General features: G+C 53.0%; 1 protein-coding gene and 1 long non-coding RNA gene across 12 annotated transcripts in view; one reads left to right on the forward strand and one right to left on the reverse strand.

Moving 5' to 3' along the window:
* Positions 1-13228: 13228 nt before the first annotated feature.
* Positions 13229-14785, reverse strand: LOC145522824 (uncharacterized). Its single transcript, XR_014066183.1, has 2 exons — positions 14086-14785; positions 13229-13526 (listed from the first exon to the last, which is right to left on the reverse strand). It is a non-coding gene; the product is annotated as an uncharacterized LOC145522824 (long non-coding RNA).
* Positions 14786-15104: 319 nt separating this feature from the next.
* Positions 15105-17740, forward strand: part of KMT5B (lysine methyltransferase 5B) — a 52912-nt gene continuing 50276 nt past the window's right edge. For 7 of the 11 annotated variants that reach the window (XM_081531845.1, XM_081531848.1, XM_081531842.1 and 4 more), the window contains exon 1: positions 15105-15253. The gene's annotated coding sequence lies outside the window, so the exon portion shown is untranslated. Of the gene's footprint in view, positions 15254-15356; positions 15543-17740 lie in introns of those variants that run through there. The other 4 variants (XM_081531846.1, XM_081531849.1, XM_081531843.1 and 1 more) reach the window with 1 other exon arrangement.

The raw sequence follows: 17740 nt of genomic DNA on the forward strand, positions 1-17740 counted from the left end.
AGCCTGCCAGTCTCCTCGTTCCATGGAGTTCTCCAGGGAAGAATACTGGAGTGGGTAGCCATTCCCTTCTCCAGGGGATCTTCTTGACCCAGGGAATGAACCGAGGTCTCCTGCATTGCAAGCGGGTTCTTTATCCTCTGAGCCACCAGGGAAGCCCCAATAAAGGAAATCGCATTCAGAATGCGGAGCCACAAGGGGGAGCTCTCACCCACAGGACACCAGCTGCAGCTTAATTCTGGGTAGGAAGAAGCTTTCTTTACTACCTCAGCAGGAGGCAGGAAGATTTCCTTCTCGCCCAGCCACAGCCCCACTAAGGAGTAGCCCCCACCACTCAGCCAATAAGAAACTGTCCCCACCCAGACTCCTGCTCTCCTCCTATGGATCTTTCATTCACAGCAGCCCCTCCCGCTTTCCTCCTTTTTCTCTACAAAGTAATGTTCCTCACCTTTGTTCTCCAGACTTGCCCATGGCTTTGCCATCACTTGCACACCCCAAATTGCAATCCCTCTGCTGTTCCCACATAAACTTGTTTGCTGGTAAAATAACTGGCCATCTTATTTTGAAAGGTCCACAATATGTTCTTGCAGTTTATATTCACTATTAGTGGATTCTGTATTTGCAAATTCACCTCAAGCTAAAATGTATTTGCAATCCTAATATTGATACTTGGGGTGCTTTGTGGTCATTCATGGACACACACACATGAAGAGACGTGACAATATTGAGTTGCTAGAACTGAAGTCAAACTTGGTGATGCCCCTCCTCCTTGTTCCTGTTCTCATACTGTAAATAATTGTCCTTTTCACAGTCTATTTAGTGCCCAATTTTGTCATTTTTGTGCTTTTTCTTGGTGATTTTGCTCTTTAAAATGACCACCAGGCACAGTGCTGAAGAACTGTCTGTGCATCACAGAGAAATCTTGTGTGTTACATGAGCTTCCTTCACGTGTGCACTGTCGTGCTGTTGGCCGTGGGGTTGGGGTTAATGAATTAACAATATTTATTACATAAGATATCTTTAAACAGAAATCAGTCCTGAATATTCATTGGAAGGACTGATGCTGAAGCTGAAGCTCCAGTACTTTGGCCACCTGATGCAAAAAGCTAACTCATTGGTAAAGACTGTGATGCTGGGAGAGGATGAGGGCAGGAGGAGAAGGGGACGACAGAGGACGAGATGGTTGGATGGCATCACCGACTCGATGGACACGAGTTTGAGCAAGCTCCAGGAGATGGTGAAGGACAGGGAAGCCTGGTGTGCTGCAGCCCATGGGGTAGCAAAGAGTCGGACACGACTCAGCAACTGACCAACAACAACCGATAAACTTCACTCTCTCGCGTGTTTTTCTCTGAGGCTGTATCTGGGGGACCAAGCCTGAGACAGTTGGTACCAGACACGGTCCTAGAAAGTGGCCTCTCAGGATGGGATCATTTGCCAACCAGAGGGTCACTAGGTGCCCACTGCTGAGGGGCGCAGGCTGGTGGTGTCCTGGGCCCACTGTAAGCCCTCAGGCTAAGACTCACATGATGGGGGCACCGGCCTGAGCAGCTGAGTGACACGGACGCCAAAGCAACTCCCAAGACAGCAGAAGCGATCGGTGGGGCTGGACCGAGGGCAGAGCCCTGGAGGAGAGGACCGTCGGCCCTGCAGCCAAGGACCAACGACGGGGCATGTGTGAGCCAGGAGGCCCCACACAAGCTGTATAGCACCCCGTCTTCTACGGCCAGAGGGCAGAACGTGCCAAAAACTGAGGCCCCGGATCTGGTGGTCAGAGTGTCCTTCTGCCAGAGGAAGTGGAATTCACAGTCCCCACACTGACTGCAGCGCCAGGATTTGGAATGACCCGCACGACCATGGATGGCGCCCCACTCCAGATCAGGGTGCTCTTGGGGTCACAGCTCTGCCGCTAAGACTATGTGACCTCGGGCAGGTTGCTCTGAGACCCTCAGTTTCCTCATCTGTAAGCTAGGGTCACAGTGATCACTATTAGAGCCTTGCCCGGTATGTAGCACAAAACAGAATGTAGCACAAAACAGAAATTCAGTTAACAGGGCTCTGGTTTTTGTTTTTTTTTAATTTAAACAATTAAATTAATTGCTCCTTGGAAGAAAAGCTATGACCAACCTAGACAGCATATTAAAAAGCAGAGCCATTACTTTACCAACAAAGGTCCATCTAGTCAAAGCTATGGTTTTTCCAGTATTCATGTATGGATGTGAGAGTTGGACTATAAAGAAAGCTGAGCACCAAAGAATTGATGCTTTTGAACTGTGGTGTTGGAGAAGAGTCTTGAGAGTCCCTTGGTCTGCAACGAGATCCAACCAGTCCATCCTAAAGGAGATCAGTCCTGGTTGTTCACTGGAAGGACTGATGTTGAAGCTGAAACTCCAAAACTTTGGCCACCTGTTGTGAAGAACCAACGCATTGGAAAAGACCCTGATGGTGGGAAAGATTGAAGGCAGGAGGAGAAGGGGAAAACAGACGATGAGATGGTGGGATGGCATCACCGACGCGATGGACATGAGTTTGAGTAGGCTCCAGGAGTTGGTGATGGACAGGGAAGCCTGGCATGCTGCAGTCCATGGGGTCGCAAAGAGTCGGACACAACTGAGCGACTGAACTGAACCGAAACTTTATATTTGATATCCGAGTATAACCAATTAACAATGTTGTGACAGTTTCAGGCAGACAGCAAAGGGACTCAACCGCACATACACATGTATCCATTCTCTCCCAAACTCCCCTCCCAGGGGCTGCCACACGACATTGAGCAGAGTTCCCTGTGGGTGGCGGTGTTTCTTTAACCAAAGTGAAATACAGGGCACAGAGCGCAATGCATAGTTCGGGGGCACTAACTGCGTTCACGTTGTTATGCCGCCATCACCGCCATCCATCTCCAAAGCTCTTTTCATCCTCCCAAGCTGGAACTCCGTCCCCACTAAGCCCTCACTCCCCACTCCCCCCTCCCAACCTCTGGCAACCACCGTGCTGTTAATACTCCCTGTCTTTATGGTTTTGACTACTCCAAGTACCTCTTGTAAGCGCAGTCACACAGTATCTGTCCTTCTGTGACTGGCTCATTTTACTTAGCATAACTCACGGTTCATCCACTTTGTATCAAGTGTCAGAATTCCCTTTGGCGGGAGAAGGAAGTGGCAACCCACTCCAATATTCTTGTCTGGGAAAACCATGGACAGAGGAGCCTGGCAGGGGTCCGTGGGGTTGCAGAAGAGTCAGACAGGACTTGGTGGCTAAACAACAGCAAGGTGCACAATACATAGTTGAATTAATCAAAACCTGGTCTTATAAGGAGTATGCTGCCAGCATTTTTCTTCAGCAGTCACCGGTTGCTGATGAGATTACATGAGCTCAATGTAGGCCTCATCCTGTGCCTGCCTCCTAACTCCAAGTGAACACGAGTCAGGTACCAGGGAGTGTTTTCTGGGAAAGTCAGACAATCTCCACTGTATCTGAAAGGATGGTGTTCTGCTTGTCATCTTTTAAATTTTTTTTATCCAAGTATAGTTCATGTACCATATTATGTAAGTTACAGGTGTACAATGTAGTGATCCACAGTTTTTAAAGCTTACACTCATTTCAGCTCAGTTCAGTTCAGTTCAGTTCAGTCGCTCAGTCATGTCCGACTCTTTGCGACCCCATGGACTGCAGCTCGCCAGGCATCTCTGTCCCTCACCAACTCCCGGAGTCCACACAAACCCATGTCCATCACGTCGGTGATGCCATCCACCATCTCATCCTCTGTTGTCCCCTTCTCCTCCTGCCTTCAGTCTTTCCCAGCATCAGGGTATTTTCAAATGAGTCAGCTCTTCACATGAGGTAGCCAAAGTATTGGAGTTTCAGCTTCAACATCGGTCCTTCCACTGAACTCTCAGGACTGATTTCCTTTAGGATGGACTCGTTGGATCTCCTTGCAGTCCAAGGGACTCTCAAGAGTCTTCTCCAACACCACAGTTCAAAAGCATCAATTCTTCAGTGCTCAGCTTTCTTGTCCAACTCTCACATCCATACATGACTACTGGAAAAACCATAGCCTTGACTAGATGGACCTTTGTTGGCAAAGTAATGTCTCTGCTTTTTAATATGCTGTCTAGGTTGGTCATAACCTTTCTTCCAAGGAGTAAGCATCTTTTTATTTCATGGCTGCAGTCACCATCTGCAGTGATTTTGGAGCCCAAAAAATTAAGTCTGCTACTGTTTCCACTGTTTCTCCATCTATTTGCCATGAAGTGATGGGACCAGATGTCATGATCTTAGTTTTCTGAATGTTGAACTTTAAGCCAACTTTTTAATCTCCTCTTTCACTTTCATCAAGAGGCTCTTTAGTTCTTCTTCACTTTCTGCCATAAGGGTGGTGTCATCTGCATATCTGAGGTTGTTGATGTTTCTCCCAGCAATCTTGATTCCAGCTTCTGCTTCATTCAGCCCAGCATTTCTCATGATGTACTCTACAGTCATTTAGAGTTATAATAAAATATTAGCTCTAAAAAAAGAATTCCCTTCCTTGCCAAGGCCGGAGAATATGCCACTGCACGGAGGGACCACGTTTTCCCCATTGATTCGTCCATCCGTGGACATTTGGGTTGCTTCCATGTTTTGGCTATTGTGAAGAATACTGCTATGAACACGGATGAATGGCTTTATTATTTTAGTTAAACAAGCAAGCATTTGCAGAATGAAGACCTGGACCAAATACTGGTACCTCTCCTGATGGAGCGCCCTTGCCCTTAAGTTATATTTTATGGTTGGAAGACACTGTGTTCCCAGGTGGAATGGAGAGGCAGGGGTCAGGAGGCGTGGTGGGGGCCGGGGGCTCCTGCCTCGCCTGACACCAGCTGCCTCAGTGCCCAGACAGGATGGGATAACCGCCAGTGTCCCAGTCACTGCCCTGTGCCCGTGGCTTCACTTGCGTCATCCCTGGGATGCGTGCGTGTGTTCTGAGTCACTTCAGTCATGTTCCACTCTTTGCGACCCCCTGGACTGCAGCCCACCAGGCTCCTCTGTCCGTGGGATTCTCCAGGGAAGAATACTGGAGTGGGTTGCCTGCCCTCCTCCAGGGGATCTTCCCAACCCAGGGATCGAACCTGCGTCCCTTATGTCGGCAGACAGGTTCTTTACCACTAGCGCCACCTGGGAAGCCCCATCCCTGCGGAAAGCTGGTTTTCATTCAAAAAAACTCTGCCCTTCTTTCCTTTGCTGCGATCACTCTTTCTCACTTCCGGGAGGGGTTTAAAGATTCAGTTCTCCTGTCCTTCTCTCGCTCCCCCTTCCTTCCCTTCCTGAAAGTTCTAGTCAAGAAGCCATGAGCTGAGTTGCGGTGAGCACCCCCCTGCATGAGCAGAGGGTGTCCTCACAGGGGGGCAGCGGGCCCAGGGTGGGAGGAGGGTGCCTGTGTCAGTAGGGGTCCAACGTAGGGGGCTGGAGCCTGAGCGGGGTGAGGGGGCTCCTGTGTGGGGGGAAGGGAGGGTGGCCCAGCACAAGGGGTCAGAGTCGAGTGAGGGGGGGCGTCCACATGGGGGGGGGTCCAGCACGGAGTAGGGGGGCCTGAGTGGGCAGGGGAGATCATTCACGTGGTGGGGGGGGGGCAGCTGGCCATGGCTGTGCAAAGTCGTTCCATACAGGGGGGTTGACCAAATAGCGCAAGTCCCCTATATACCAGTGAGTTCCATTCCAAGAACATGTTTGTATGTCCAATTTTTTCGTTAAGAAGAGGTGGCAATTTTTTCGTTAAGTCCAACAAAGTTGGCCTAGGGACTCAACTAACACAATCGACTATATAGTGCTGCTGCTGCTTAGTCGCTCAGTCGTGTCCGACTCTGTGCGACCCCATGGACTGTAGCCCACCAGGCTCCTCCAACCTTAGTATTTTCCCGGCAAGAATACTGGAGTGTGTTGCCATACCCTCCTCCAGGGGATCTTCCTGACCCAGGGATCGAACCCGGGTCTCCTGCATTGCAGGCGGACTCTTTACCATCTGAGCCACCAGGGAAGCCCATATAGTACTGTTCTATAATAAGTTTATCGTACACAAATAATTCATATATAAAAAACAAGCACTAAAAATAAAACATTTCTAATCTTACAATATAGCACCTTGAAAAGCACAGTAGTACAATACAACAGCTGGCACACAGGGGCTGGCATCTAGTGAAGAGGCCAGAAGACTTACTGACTGGGGGAGGGAGAGGAGGCGGGAGATGGCAGAGCTGAAGGATGGCCAGCGAGAGGAGAGGGAGGACCAGCTGCAGTTTCATTCACACCTGATGTTGACAGAACACATGTTCGCATCTTTCAAAGTTTGCAACTTAAAGGCTCATATGTAGGGGACTTATTGCACCACAACAAAGCAAGTCACAGGAGTTTTTGGCTTCCTGGTGCATATCAAATTTATGTTTACATGATTCTGTACTCTTCTAAGTATGAAATAGCATAATCTTAAAAGACAGTACATTCCTTGATTTAAAAATGCTTTATTGCTAAACAATGCTGAAATGATGACCATAGTAATATCAAAGGCCACTGATCACAGATTACCATTAACAAATGTACCAAAAGTTTTGACGTATGTCCATAAATGCCAAAATGTGACACAGGGACACAGAGTGAGCAAAAGCTGTTGGAAGAACGGCACCACTAGAGTTGCTGGACACAAGGTTACCAGAAACCGATTTGTATAAAAGCTCCATGTCTGCAAAGCACAATGAATGAGATGTGCCCTTTTAAACCTCCCCTATTCGGACGTCTGTGTGGTTTGTCTCCCACTCATACCTGGCCATAGACAAGGGCTCAGGTTTTGGTGTGTAGAAGGGATGCTCAAGGAATGTTGAATCAGATGCTCGGGTAAGCCTCGTAGCTTTGGGTACCCATCGTGGGATTCAGGGGAGCGGCCCCCGCTTCCGCCACCATCGGCCCTCTGTGGGGCTGCTCTTGTGCCAGGTGTGAGAATCCATTCCATTTGCCAAAGGGAGAAACTCCAGTTTGACCGCCTGCCCCCAGCAAGGGAATGGAGAAACCAGAAAGATGGTGCTAGACTTGCTTCACGCCTGGAGGAACCGAGGACTGGGGTGAGCTGGGAGCCCCACGTCCTGGGCAGGAAGGGAAGGTGCAGGACAACATCTCCCCTGCTCAAGTTAGAACCGGTTCAGCAAAGCCAGGCAGGCTCTGGAACAGCCAGGAAGGATCAGAACTTGGTCCCCACTTGGGCTGACTTCACTGTTGTTCAGTCGCTAACTTGTGTCCGACTACTTGCAACCCCGTGGACTGCAGCACGCCAGGTTTCCCTGTCCTTCATTATCTTTCAGAGTTTGCTCAAACTCATGTCCATTGAGTCAGTGATGCCATCCAACCGTCTCGTCTTCTGTCGCCCCCTTGTCCTCCTGCCCTCCATCTTTCTCAGCATCAGGGTCTTTTCCAATGGATTACCTGGATGGGTGTAATTCCAGCGAAAACTGTCTTAAGAGAAAGGACAGGGGGATTTGACACAGAGGAGAGGCCACGGGAAGACGAGGGCAGAGGCTGGAGGGACAAGGCCACGAGCCCAGGGACGCCTGGAGCCCCTAGAGTGGGAAGAGGCAGGAAGGAACCTTCCCGGAACCCCCGAGGGATCGCAGCCCTGGCCACACCTTGATTTGGGACTTCTGACCTCCAAACTGTGAGAGAATAATTTTCTGTTGTTTTAAGCCACAGGAAGCTTACACAAACGAGAAGACAGTCCCCTGCCTCTGGGCTGAGCCCTTTCCGGGTTGAATGACTCTTCTCTGTTTGATTTAAAGCCCTTTGTAAAGAGACGAACCCTGTGAAGAGCCTGAGCTGGGGTCAGGCTAGGAGATCCCCACAGCCAGGTCTCTCTCCAGAGGCGGGGATGCAGGCTGCAGGGGGCTTGGACCAGCGGGGGTGTGGCTGTGGCCTCCCGTGTGTGGGAGGGACCGTGCCTGTCCTGCTCCTGCAATCCAGGGGCTCCTTTGCCTTCTCCACCCTTGGCGGCATCTATAGGTCCCCTGGCCCTTCTCCTGGAAATTTCCATCTCTCCAGCAAATTCTCACCAGTCTCTGAAACTCGCTGTGCCAAAGTGGGCTCCACCATAGCCCAAGTTTGCCAGAATGTCCAGTCTCCTGAAGGTCCCCCCTGAGGCCTGGGGTGCAGGGGCAAGGCCTGGAGTCCTGTGTGCAGATTGTGTGTCTGTGGACAGTAGGAACAAAGGAAGTGAAGATTCTGTGTCTTTGTGGCCCACCCTTTAAGTTGCTCACAGAGGTGTGGGGGGTAGATTGTCGTGTTTTCTACTCTTTGATTAAAGCGTGGGAACGACCCCACAGAGGCAGTCGAAGCCCCTCATTTCCCCCTTAGTGAGTGCTCCCTCCACCATCCTAAGGATTTCTTGAATCCCTTGGGGCCTCCAACTCTGAAGCCAGAGTTTCTACTCCGAATGCCAGGTCTGGGGCCCCAGTCTCCTTGTCTACCTGACCACCCAGGCTGGAAATCAACTCTACCTTGGACTCAGGAAACACCACCCCCAGGGATTCACCAGGGGACAAGCCAACAGCCCAAAGTGGACATATGGGATACGACAAGGGAATCTCCGATGTGACGGAGCCGAGTACTGACTCCATATGCGGCTCATATGTCCTGGCCAGAGAAGACCAGGGTGGACTTAAAACTGGCTGGAGGTTCCCAGTTCTGTGCAGGTCTGACAGCATCTGGGGATGGCCTGAGGGCCTGCAGCCTGGAAACAGCTGGTGGTGGAAGAAAGAGCAGGCCCACTCCCACCCCTTTAAGCACCACTCAGCAAGAGCCAGCTCTAACAGGCCAGATGGCAGGGCAAGAATCTTCAGGTTCCTCACCTGCACCTTGAACCTGGATTGTGCACTTTGAACCTGGGTCATTCCTAGAAGCAATGCTTGTGGAAGAGCCAAGGAACAACTATTTTGCAAAGTTTGCTCAACCGCAAGTCTTGGAAAAACTGGAGAGGTCTTCATTGAGCAGTAGGCCAGTTCAGTTCACTCTTTTCCCAGATTGTTCCTCTCTTCTTTGAGGTATAACTGACATTCTGTAATTTGTACAGAACTCACACTTAAACTGTACATACCCAGGTAGCCAGCCTTGGATATAGGATGTTTCCATGACACCAGAAAGTTCTTTGTGTCCCTAGCTAGTTAATACCACCTGCTGGGAGGCAAGTGATACTTCAGATTCCTAACCCCATAGATGAGTTTCTTTCTCTTCTAAGACATCACATGTTTGAAACTAAGCAATTTGTACTTTATAGTTTCTGGCTTCTTTTATCTCAACATAATGGTTTTGAAATTCATCCTTGTTGTGGCTCATTCATTATTATTTCTGATTAGTATTTCATCACATAGCTAGACCACACTTTATCCATTCTTTTGTTGGTTAGCATTTGCATTGTTTCCAGTTCGGGGCTTTTATAAATAAAGCTGCCATAAATATCTTTGGAGGGAGAGAGAAGAGAGAGGGGAAGAAACGGGAACGTAGATTATAACTATGTGTTGGAGAAGGCTCTTGAGGGTCCCTTGGGCTGCAAGGAGATCCAACCAGTCCATCCTAAAGGAGACCAGTCCTGGGTGTCCATTGGAAGGACTGATGTTGAAGCTGAAACTCCAATACTTTGGCCACCTCATGCGAAGAGTTGACTCATTGGAAAAGACCCTAATGCTGGGAAAGATTGAAGGCAGGAGGAGAAGGGGATGACAGAGGATGAGATGGCTGGATGGCATCACCGACTCGATGGACATGAGTTTGGATAAACTCCGGGAGCTGGTGATGGACAGGGAGGCCTGGAGTGCTGCGGTTCATGGGGTCGCAAAGAGTCGGACATGACTGAGTGATTGAACTGAACTAAATAGAAGCCCATCAATCCATACTGATACAATAAATATTAATACATTGAAAGCTTGATGAGAATCAGATGTTTATATCCTCCCAAAGTTCATCTCCACAGAGTACTTATTACAAAGAATCTTCAGGCTCTCCACAAGTGACTTTCCCGTGGAGAAGCCCGCCACGCACCCCTTAATCAAGGGACCCCAGTGAGCATCATCAGTTACGGGTCGAATTGAAACGCTTTGCCACCTGAGAGGGTGCAGTGACAGAAACTCAGCGTCACTCTGCGGCATGCCTGCCCGAGATACCTGCCCTTAATCTAATCACGGAGAGCTGTCAGAAAAAAGCTAAAGTGAGGGCCAGACTGCACCATAATCTAACCTTCACGATTGCCCAAATCATGCAATTAAAGGGAAGGGTGAGGAACTGCTCCACGTGGAGGAAGCTGAAGCACCACCAACCAAGGTAACTGGGGGCTCTGGGCAAGCTCTCCTGCTATACAGGACATTACTAGGGTCATTGGGAAAACCTGAGTCCGGTGTGGCGATGAAACAGCATCCACCCACCCCTGGAAATGTCTCAATCGTTATCACCTGGTTTTGTGGGGGGACCTCTAGCTGCCGGAAAACACACTCAACTCTGCTCAGAAGTCTTGGAGCATCACGGCAGCAACTTCCAGTTTAGGAAAGTGAAGTTTTTGTGCTATGCTTGAAACCTTCTTGTAAGTTTGAAATTATTGACTAAACAAGAGGACGCTTTCCCTGCCCTTGAGGAGACCAGTTTTTCAGCAGCCCTTGATCCTCTCTGTGTTTATCCAGGTGTGTCTGAGAGGACAGGGGTGGATATTTTATGTCTGGGTTCCTTTCTGGTGCTGGTGGGAACCGGGAGGATTACCAGCCCTCAGCATGGGGCTGTTTCTGGGACACCATGGGTTGTCCTAGGCAGACACAAAGCCCAGGGCACTCCTGAGCTTGAAAGGCAGGGAAGTCTGTGCATGTGAAGGGGTCGGTGGTGGAGAAACCTCATCGACTGGAGCTTGAGCCTCGGAAACAGGAGAGTGGTTTGAAACTCATTTACAACTCCTTTTATCCCTGTAGCAACCCTGGAAGGTTAGCATTATCTTTCGTGAATTAAGCCTCTGCACCAGGGCCCCAGGCACTGTTCCAGATGTTGAGGACAGAGCAAGGAACAAGGCAGACTAAGCCCCCCGCCCCTGTCCTTAAATAACTTACAGCCTGGAAGAGAGATGTGGTCAGTAGATGCAATGAATAAGTGAAAGATACAGGACGCTAGGGGGCTTCCCTGGTAGCTCAGATGGTAAGGAATCTGCCTGCAATGCAGGAAACTTGGGTTCGATCCCTGGGTCAGGAAGATCCCCTTGGAGGAGGAAATGGTAACCCACTCCAGTATTCTTGCTTGGAGAATTCCATGGACGGGCTACAATCCATAGGGTCATTAAGAGTCAGACACGACAGCGCGACTAACACACACACACACAGGATGCTAGATGGTGATGTGTGCTAAGGAGAAAACCAACCAAACCAAACACAAAGGCCATTAAGGGAAAATAAAAGCTAGGTACTGGACCTGAGCAAATGGGAAAGGTCTCTCTCTGGGAAGTGGAATTTTGCATGCATGCGTGTTTTCAATTTTAACCTCGCTTTATTTGAAATGCCTATGAAACACCTAAGTGGTAGTGTCAGAAGTTTAGAGATGTGCAGGCGGGGATGGGAAGGTGGGCATCTTCGGTACATAAGCGGTTTTGAAGCTACAGAGGGGACTCCTTGGGTAGAATTAGGACTGGCACCTTTGCACAGGTGAGAGAACAGGCGTGTAGACAGGCTGCCTCGTTGGGCCCAAATCACATGGCTGCTAGGTTGTGGAACTGAGATTCAAACCCAGGTCAGACTCATGCCAAGGCCCTAATCACAGCTGCCCTGGAGTCTTGCTGCTGTTGACTTGGCCTTGGGCAGGTCACTTTGACCTTTCCTCCTCTACCAAAGCAGGACTGGGCAGTGGAGGGGCAAGCACGATGCAGGGGGCACTGAGATGCTCAGGTGTGGCTGAGGGGCCGGTCGTTGTAATCACCCTGGGTATGTTCCCCGCCCTCTTCCTGCCGCCCACTCTGGCACCTGCTCCCATCAGAGCGGCCCTGCCTTCCGGGCAGGGGTGGGGTTGGCAGGGGTAAGGGGGAGAGGGAGAGCAGAGTCTGAAAGCCAAGGTATTGCTTTACATTGAGAAGCCACCTGCCACCCAGCCTGGTATTCTGGGCTCAGCAGGACCTGTGGGCCCTCCCTGTGGGCACAGGATCCCAGCAAGCAAATCCCTGCCAGCCAGTGGCTGGGTGAACCTGGTATTTGAAGAAGGGGAGTGGGAGAGAAATGCAGGTTTGGTGGGACCCAGCTGGGTCTCTGCAGTGCCCCCTGGGCCCTGCTGGGGGGACTGGAACAGATCCCGTGGCTCCAGCCCTCACCGTGGCAGGGGTGCGGCGCCCAGGTCAGCTGCGGGCTGGGCTGGCACTCCTGGGCTTCCGGGGCTGGCCCAGGCTCCTTCCGCCAACTCAGTCTTTCTTTAGAGTTGTTAATACCTTTCCGTCTGTCCAGGACTGGTGGGGCCCCTCCGCCTCTGTGGCTTAGCACCTCCACTCGGGGCATCCAGCGGCTTCACAGTGTAAATGCCGGTGGCTCCTGTCACGTGGGGGGCTGGGCAGGTGCCTGGCCACACTACTTCCTGTCCCCCACCCCCCTCCTCTGCCAGCTGGCAGGAGGCGGCCTCCAGCTGGCCACGCTCACTGTGGGGAAGTCGAATTTCCAGTCTCCCCCAGCAAAGCTGCTCTGGGCTGTGGCCTCTGGCCAGCTCAGAGAGCTCCGGCCCACCCTGAGGGCCTCTCAGCAGAGGCTGGAAGAGCAGCCAGCAGCACAGGGGGGACGGGGTGGGGGTGGGGGGTGGAGACAGCCTCAGAAGTGGGGAGCTGGAAGGACTTGTGTCTGGGGTCACCCATCTGCCTCCCCCGCTCCCTGCAAGTCACCGCCCAGAATACTTGGGCTGGCGCTGGGCCGGGAGCGAATGGAGCCAGCGTCTTGGGAGTCTGGGGACTTGTCAGGGTCCAGATTTGGGTGTCAGCCGCAGGGAGCGCTGTCGGGATAGACTCTGGAAAGCTTCGTGGGGGGAAGACAGTGATGTTTGGGGCTGTGAAGGGCTGCCCGGGCGTGGCTGGACTTGGGGCCTGGGCACCGAGACCTAGGGGGACCCACACGACTGTGGTGCCCATTGGGGAAACAGGGTGGCAACGGCATCTCAGTGGGGTGCGATTTGAGGATGTGGAGCCAAGCACTATGAACATATTGGAAAGTAGCCATAAATCAGAGGCTAATGAAACTGAAGCAATCATTCATTAGTTGCGCTAGCAGAGAGGAACGTGGCAAGGCAGCTTCTGATGTCAGAGACGCGCGGAGGCTTTCAGAGTGAAACAGCAGAGCGTGCAGGGTCCTGAGCCGATTGGCTTCACCTGAGGGGTGGTGAGGCTCCGCACGGCCCCATCCCGGCCAAGTGGGCTTCCCCAGGAGGCAAGGTGAGGGCAGTGGGAGGAGCTCTGGTGTTTAAGATCTAGTCCTGCCTCCACCTCTGTTAGATTCATGTTCTCAGCCAATCACTGTGCCTCAATTTCGCATCTGTGAAAGGGGATAATAAGCGCTATGTCTGCCACTCAAGGTCAAGAGGGAGAGAAAATCAGGTAAGCAGTCATGTTGGTGGATGTTGTTTGGTGGACCACAAACCTTGTGGTCATCCACACTGTCCACTGAAGCCGCCTTTCTGGCATGCCTACTCTGTGCCAGGCCCTGGGAATGGCAGGAAACCAAGGAAGGCCCAGGGCTCTTCCTGGAATAGAAGGACCCGCCTGTCCAGCCTGCCTCCTCTCTGCAGGACCGAGCTAGGCTCTTTACCACCTCCTTCCCTACTCCGCCCCCAGGGCTTCTGCACTTCTCGGGCTCACCTTTCTCAACCACTCCCTTTTCCTTCCATACCCATATATCCACTCTTCCGGGTGGCGAAGACATTTAGGCACCAATACCGTGCCATCTGCCTGCTTGTGGCAACCTCAACTTCTTGGTCTCTGCGCTTTTTACCAGGATAAGGGCTCTGCTTCAAGCCCTGACTGATATTGGAGGTCGCTTCACCTCTCGATGCCTCAGTCTCCCTACGTATAAAGTGGGAAAAAACGGTCCCCACCTCTTGGGAGTCGTTGTAAAAGAGATCGGGCACCAAAGCTTGAGGATGGTGCCTGGTATCCGGAAAAGGCTGTTCCTGTCAGGATTGCTATTTTGTAGCCATTATCGTCAACCTCGCAGGCAGGATCCAGAGGGGGAGGCCGAGCGCCCGGCCCGTGGAAGCCTCTCAACAACTTCCTGACCAGCCTGAGACCCAGGAGGGGGCCCGCATCCTTGGGTACCGGCACTGCCCAACGAGGGAGTGAATCGGCAAAACCCGTTTCTCCGAAAACCCGACGCACAGTAGGTGCTCAAGAAATGGCCGGCTGACGCTAGGAAGCTAGCGGCCGAGTTGATGCAGGCTCACATCCCGCTCCCTCCCACACCAGGCGGTGGAACTCGGGCTACCCACACGGTCTTGAAGGGTGTTATCTGCTTCCAGCGACACCCACTCCCACAACAAAGAGTCTCGCCTCCACAGGGGCCACCTCGTCTCGGCTCACCCGGGAGGCGCAGCGGGCGAGAAGCCTGCCCGTCCCCCACGGCTAACCCCTATCCTGACTCAGAAGCGGTCCCCAGTGGGTGCTGCTGCGCCAGGGACCGAGGGTTGGAAGGCAGCCTCGCGAGGCCCCGAGCGCACAGAGATGCCAAAAAGCCAGGTAGCGCCCAAGGGGCGCGCGGCGACGCCGCCTCCAGCCGCAATTTAAAGGGCAGCGAGGGGCGGAGGGATCCTTTCCGACTTCTCAATACGAATCCCTCCGCCGCGAGCGAAGCGAAGCGACGACTGGCCTCATCTTCTCAAAATTCGCCTTTTTGTCCCTCCGCCGCGGGAAGCAGCCGCCGGGGGAACTCATTTCTTTCTCGGATTTCTCCGCCTCCCCCACCCCCACCCCCACCCAACCCCCAGTCCCGTAAAAGCAACAGAGGCGGCCAAAGAGGCGCGCGCTGAAGTGGTGTCCCTCCGCCCGGCCGAGGGTACTCCTTTTCGTGTCCTTCCACCGTTCCCGGGCGGCGTCCGAGCGGCTCACCGGGGGCGGCGACGCGTCTGCGGCGCGGACGGCGAGGCTCCGGGGCTATGAGGTGAGGGCGCCCGGGCACTGGAGACGCACGCGCGGCGCCAGGACCCGGGGCGCGGAGTCGCCAGGCCAGCGGCTGCCTCCGGGATTTCCCGAGGCCGCGCGAGAGGCGAGGTGAGGCCCGCGGCGCGGGGGCGCGGGGGGCGCGGCGCGGTGGGGGCGGGGGGCTCCGGCCACGGCTGGGACTCATTTCCCGACAGCGGATGGAGCGGGCGGTGCTGCGGCGGAGGCCGCCATCTTGGATTTTACTCTTCCCATTTTTCTGTGGAATTATTTTTGGTGATTAATTTTCTTGGAGGACGAGGAAGTGTCGCCGGGCAGAGCGGGGGCCCCCCCCCAGCGGCGCGGCGGCGGGGCGGCGGGGCCTCGACGCGCCCCGAGGAGGAACGGGTAGCGCCCGGCGGTGAGCAGGGGGGCGGACGCCGGCGCGGGCGTGCGGGGGGCGGCGGGGCGCCGGACGCGGGCGACGGGCTAGGGGCGGGCCGGCGGGAGCGCGGGGGGCGCCGGGCCGGGCCGGGCCGGGAGTGGGGGGCGCCGGAGCCGGGGCCGCGGGGGCGGTGGGGACGGCCGGGGGAGGGGCGCGGCGGCGGCGGCGGGCGGGGGGCGCGGGACCTGCAGTGGGCGCCGCGGCCGGAAGGGAGCGGTAGCGGCCGCCGGGCAGCTCCGGGCCGGCCCGCGGCCGCACGAGGGGAGCAGCCCCGCCGCTCGCGATTGGGGGACTCTGTTTTCCCTCTTCTCCAATGGGCAGCCGTGAACGGTCTCGCCCAATCTGCTCTCTCCGCCGCGCTCAACTTTGGGTTGTTTTTGTTTGGGCTCGAGCCTCATTCCTGGTCTCTTCCCGGGCCGGTCCTCCGCCCCGCTCCGTGCCTTCTCCTGCCGGCGGCCCCGGCACCTTGGCCCGGGCTGGCCTCCCTGGCCCCAGCTCCCCCCCCCCAACCCTGCGCTTCGGCCCGGGCCCTCTCGGTCTGCCGGCGTCTCGGGTCCCCAGGACACGCGCCGGTCCTCCCAGAGTGACACGGTCCCTTTCCACATCCCCAGAGGTGATGATTCGCGTCACCCCCAACTGTGAGAGTGGGGGAAACGTGACGAAGGTGACGACTGGACCCGACTTGCTGGAATGGTATAGAAGCACTTGGGACCCAGAGAAAGTCACTCTTTGTCTGTTTGGGTTCTTTTGATCCGGTTTTGGAGCTCTGGTTTCCGACCCATTGAGTAGGGGAAACTTTTTTAAGAATACTGAGGAGGCGAACGTGTGTTCTTTGAAATTAAGTTTTTCAGAACTTGCCGAATGAAATTCTCTCCGGGCGGGGAATCTTTATTTAGAGTAGGAGGCAGAAGAATTGATTGGTTGTGATTGTGCTTCTTTTCATCAGGACCTTTTTTTAGATTTAAAGCGTTTTGATATAAAGTACAGTGGCGCATGGCTTAATAAGATCATTAGTGGAAACAGTTGCCAGCTGAAGCTTTTTTTTCTTCCCCCTTTGGTCTTTAATAGTAAGAACATGCCTATAACTTTTGATGATTAATTTGGTAATTAATGATTAAGTATAAGCATTTTGAAGAAGGAAGGGGAAATCAGTTTTGCCTGAAATTATCACAGATAATTTGTACCTACCAGGAAATTGAAGAGTTACTTAGTATAGACACAAGTTTACTTTGTAGCCATATGTTTAGCGCCTTCACCACAGGTGTGGTCCTGTCACTGTGGGGCTCCCTAGATTCCAAGATTAAAGTCCACAAACGCTTTGATCCCAGCACGTGTGGGAACTTGGGCCCCTTTTCCAGTTTCTAATCACTCAGCATTCTCTTCTAACGTCCGAGCTCGGGCCCAGCAGTTTCCCGTCTGCTGTCTTTTGATCATGCCTGCGCTCCCAACCCCGGAATGACACTTTTCAGAAGGGCGTCATGAGAGTGTGACCTTCGGGGTAACTTCCACACCGCAGAGAGCTCTTACACACGTGCAGAGACTGAGCCCTCAGGAGGAGGCACACCTCCTCTGTGTTCCCTGAGCAGTTGTTACGTTGTATTTGGTTATTTACCTGCCCAACCCCTCGGTCTTCTTGCTAGCTTATTGAGTTATCTCCTCTGCTTAGAGCAGGTGCTCAATAGACAATAGAGCTTGATGATTTATATGTAGTTCTTCAAAATACGTGCGTTCTACTGTTATTACAACATTGTTGTCGTTAACAAAACCATTTAGTTTGAGAGCGAAAGGAGTAATGGGGATATTTACTTTTCAAGGGGAGAAGAGAGTAGGGCTTAATTTTTTTTACCCATAAACTCCAAGTCATTTCCAAGTGCTGTCTTGCCTGTGTTTTCATCTGTCTTACGCACGCTGAAGTGCTTGTTTTGAACTCTCCATCCCGGAAGCAAATACCAGTGGGCAGTGTGGGGGTCTAGTGGGATACGCGTGTGAAGGAAGTGGGCAAATGCCAGTGGGCAGTGTGGGGGTCTAGTGGGATACGCGTGTGAAGGAAGTGGCTGCAGGTTGTTTGTGTCTTAGAGTTTTGTGGGTGGGGCATGTTGGTTTACAAATTTTCCCTTGGGTCCTATATATCTGGGATTGAATCTGGTTTCTCTTAGTTTGAGTATCAGTTTGTG

Source organism: Giraffa tippelskirchi, chromosome 10 (genome assembly GCF_054371585.1).
Source record: "Giraffa tippelskirchi isolate mGirTip1 chromosome 10, T2T-mGirTip1v1.2.pri, whole genome shotgun sequence".
Classification (NCBI taxonomy): Eukaryota; Metazoa; Chordata; class Mammalia; order Artiodactyla; family Giraffidae; genus Giraffa; species Giraffa tippelskirchi.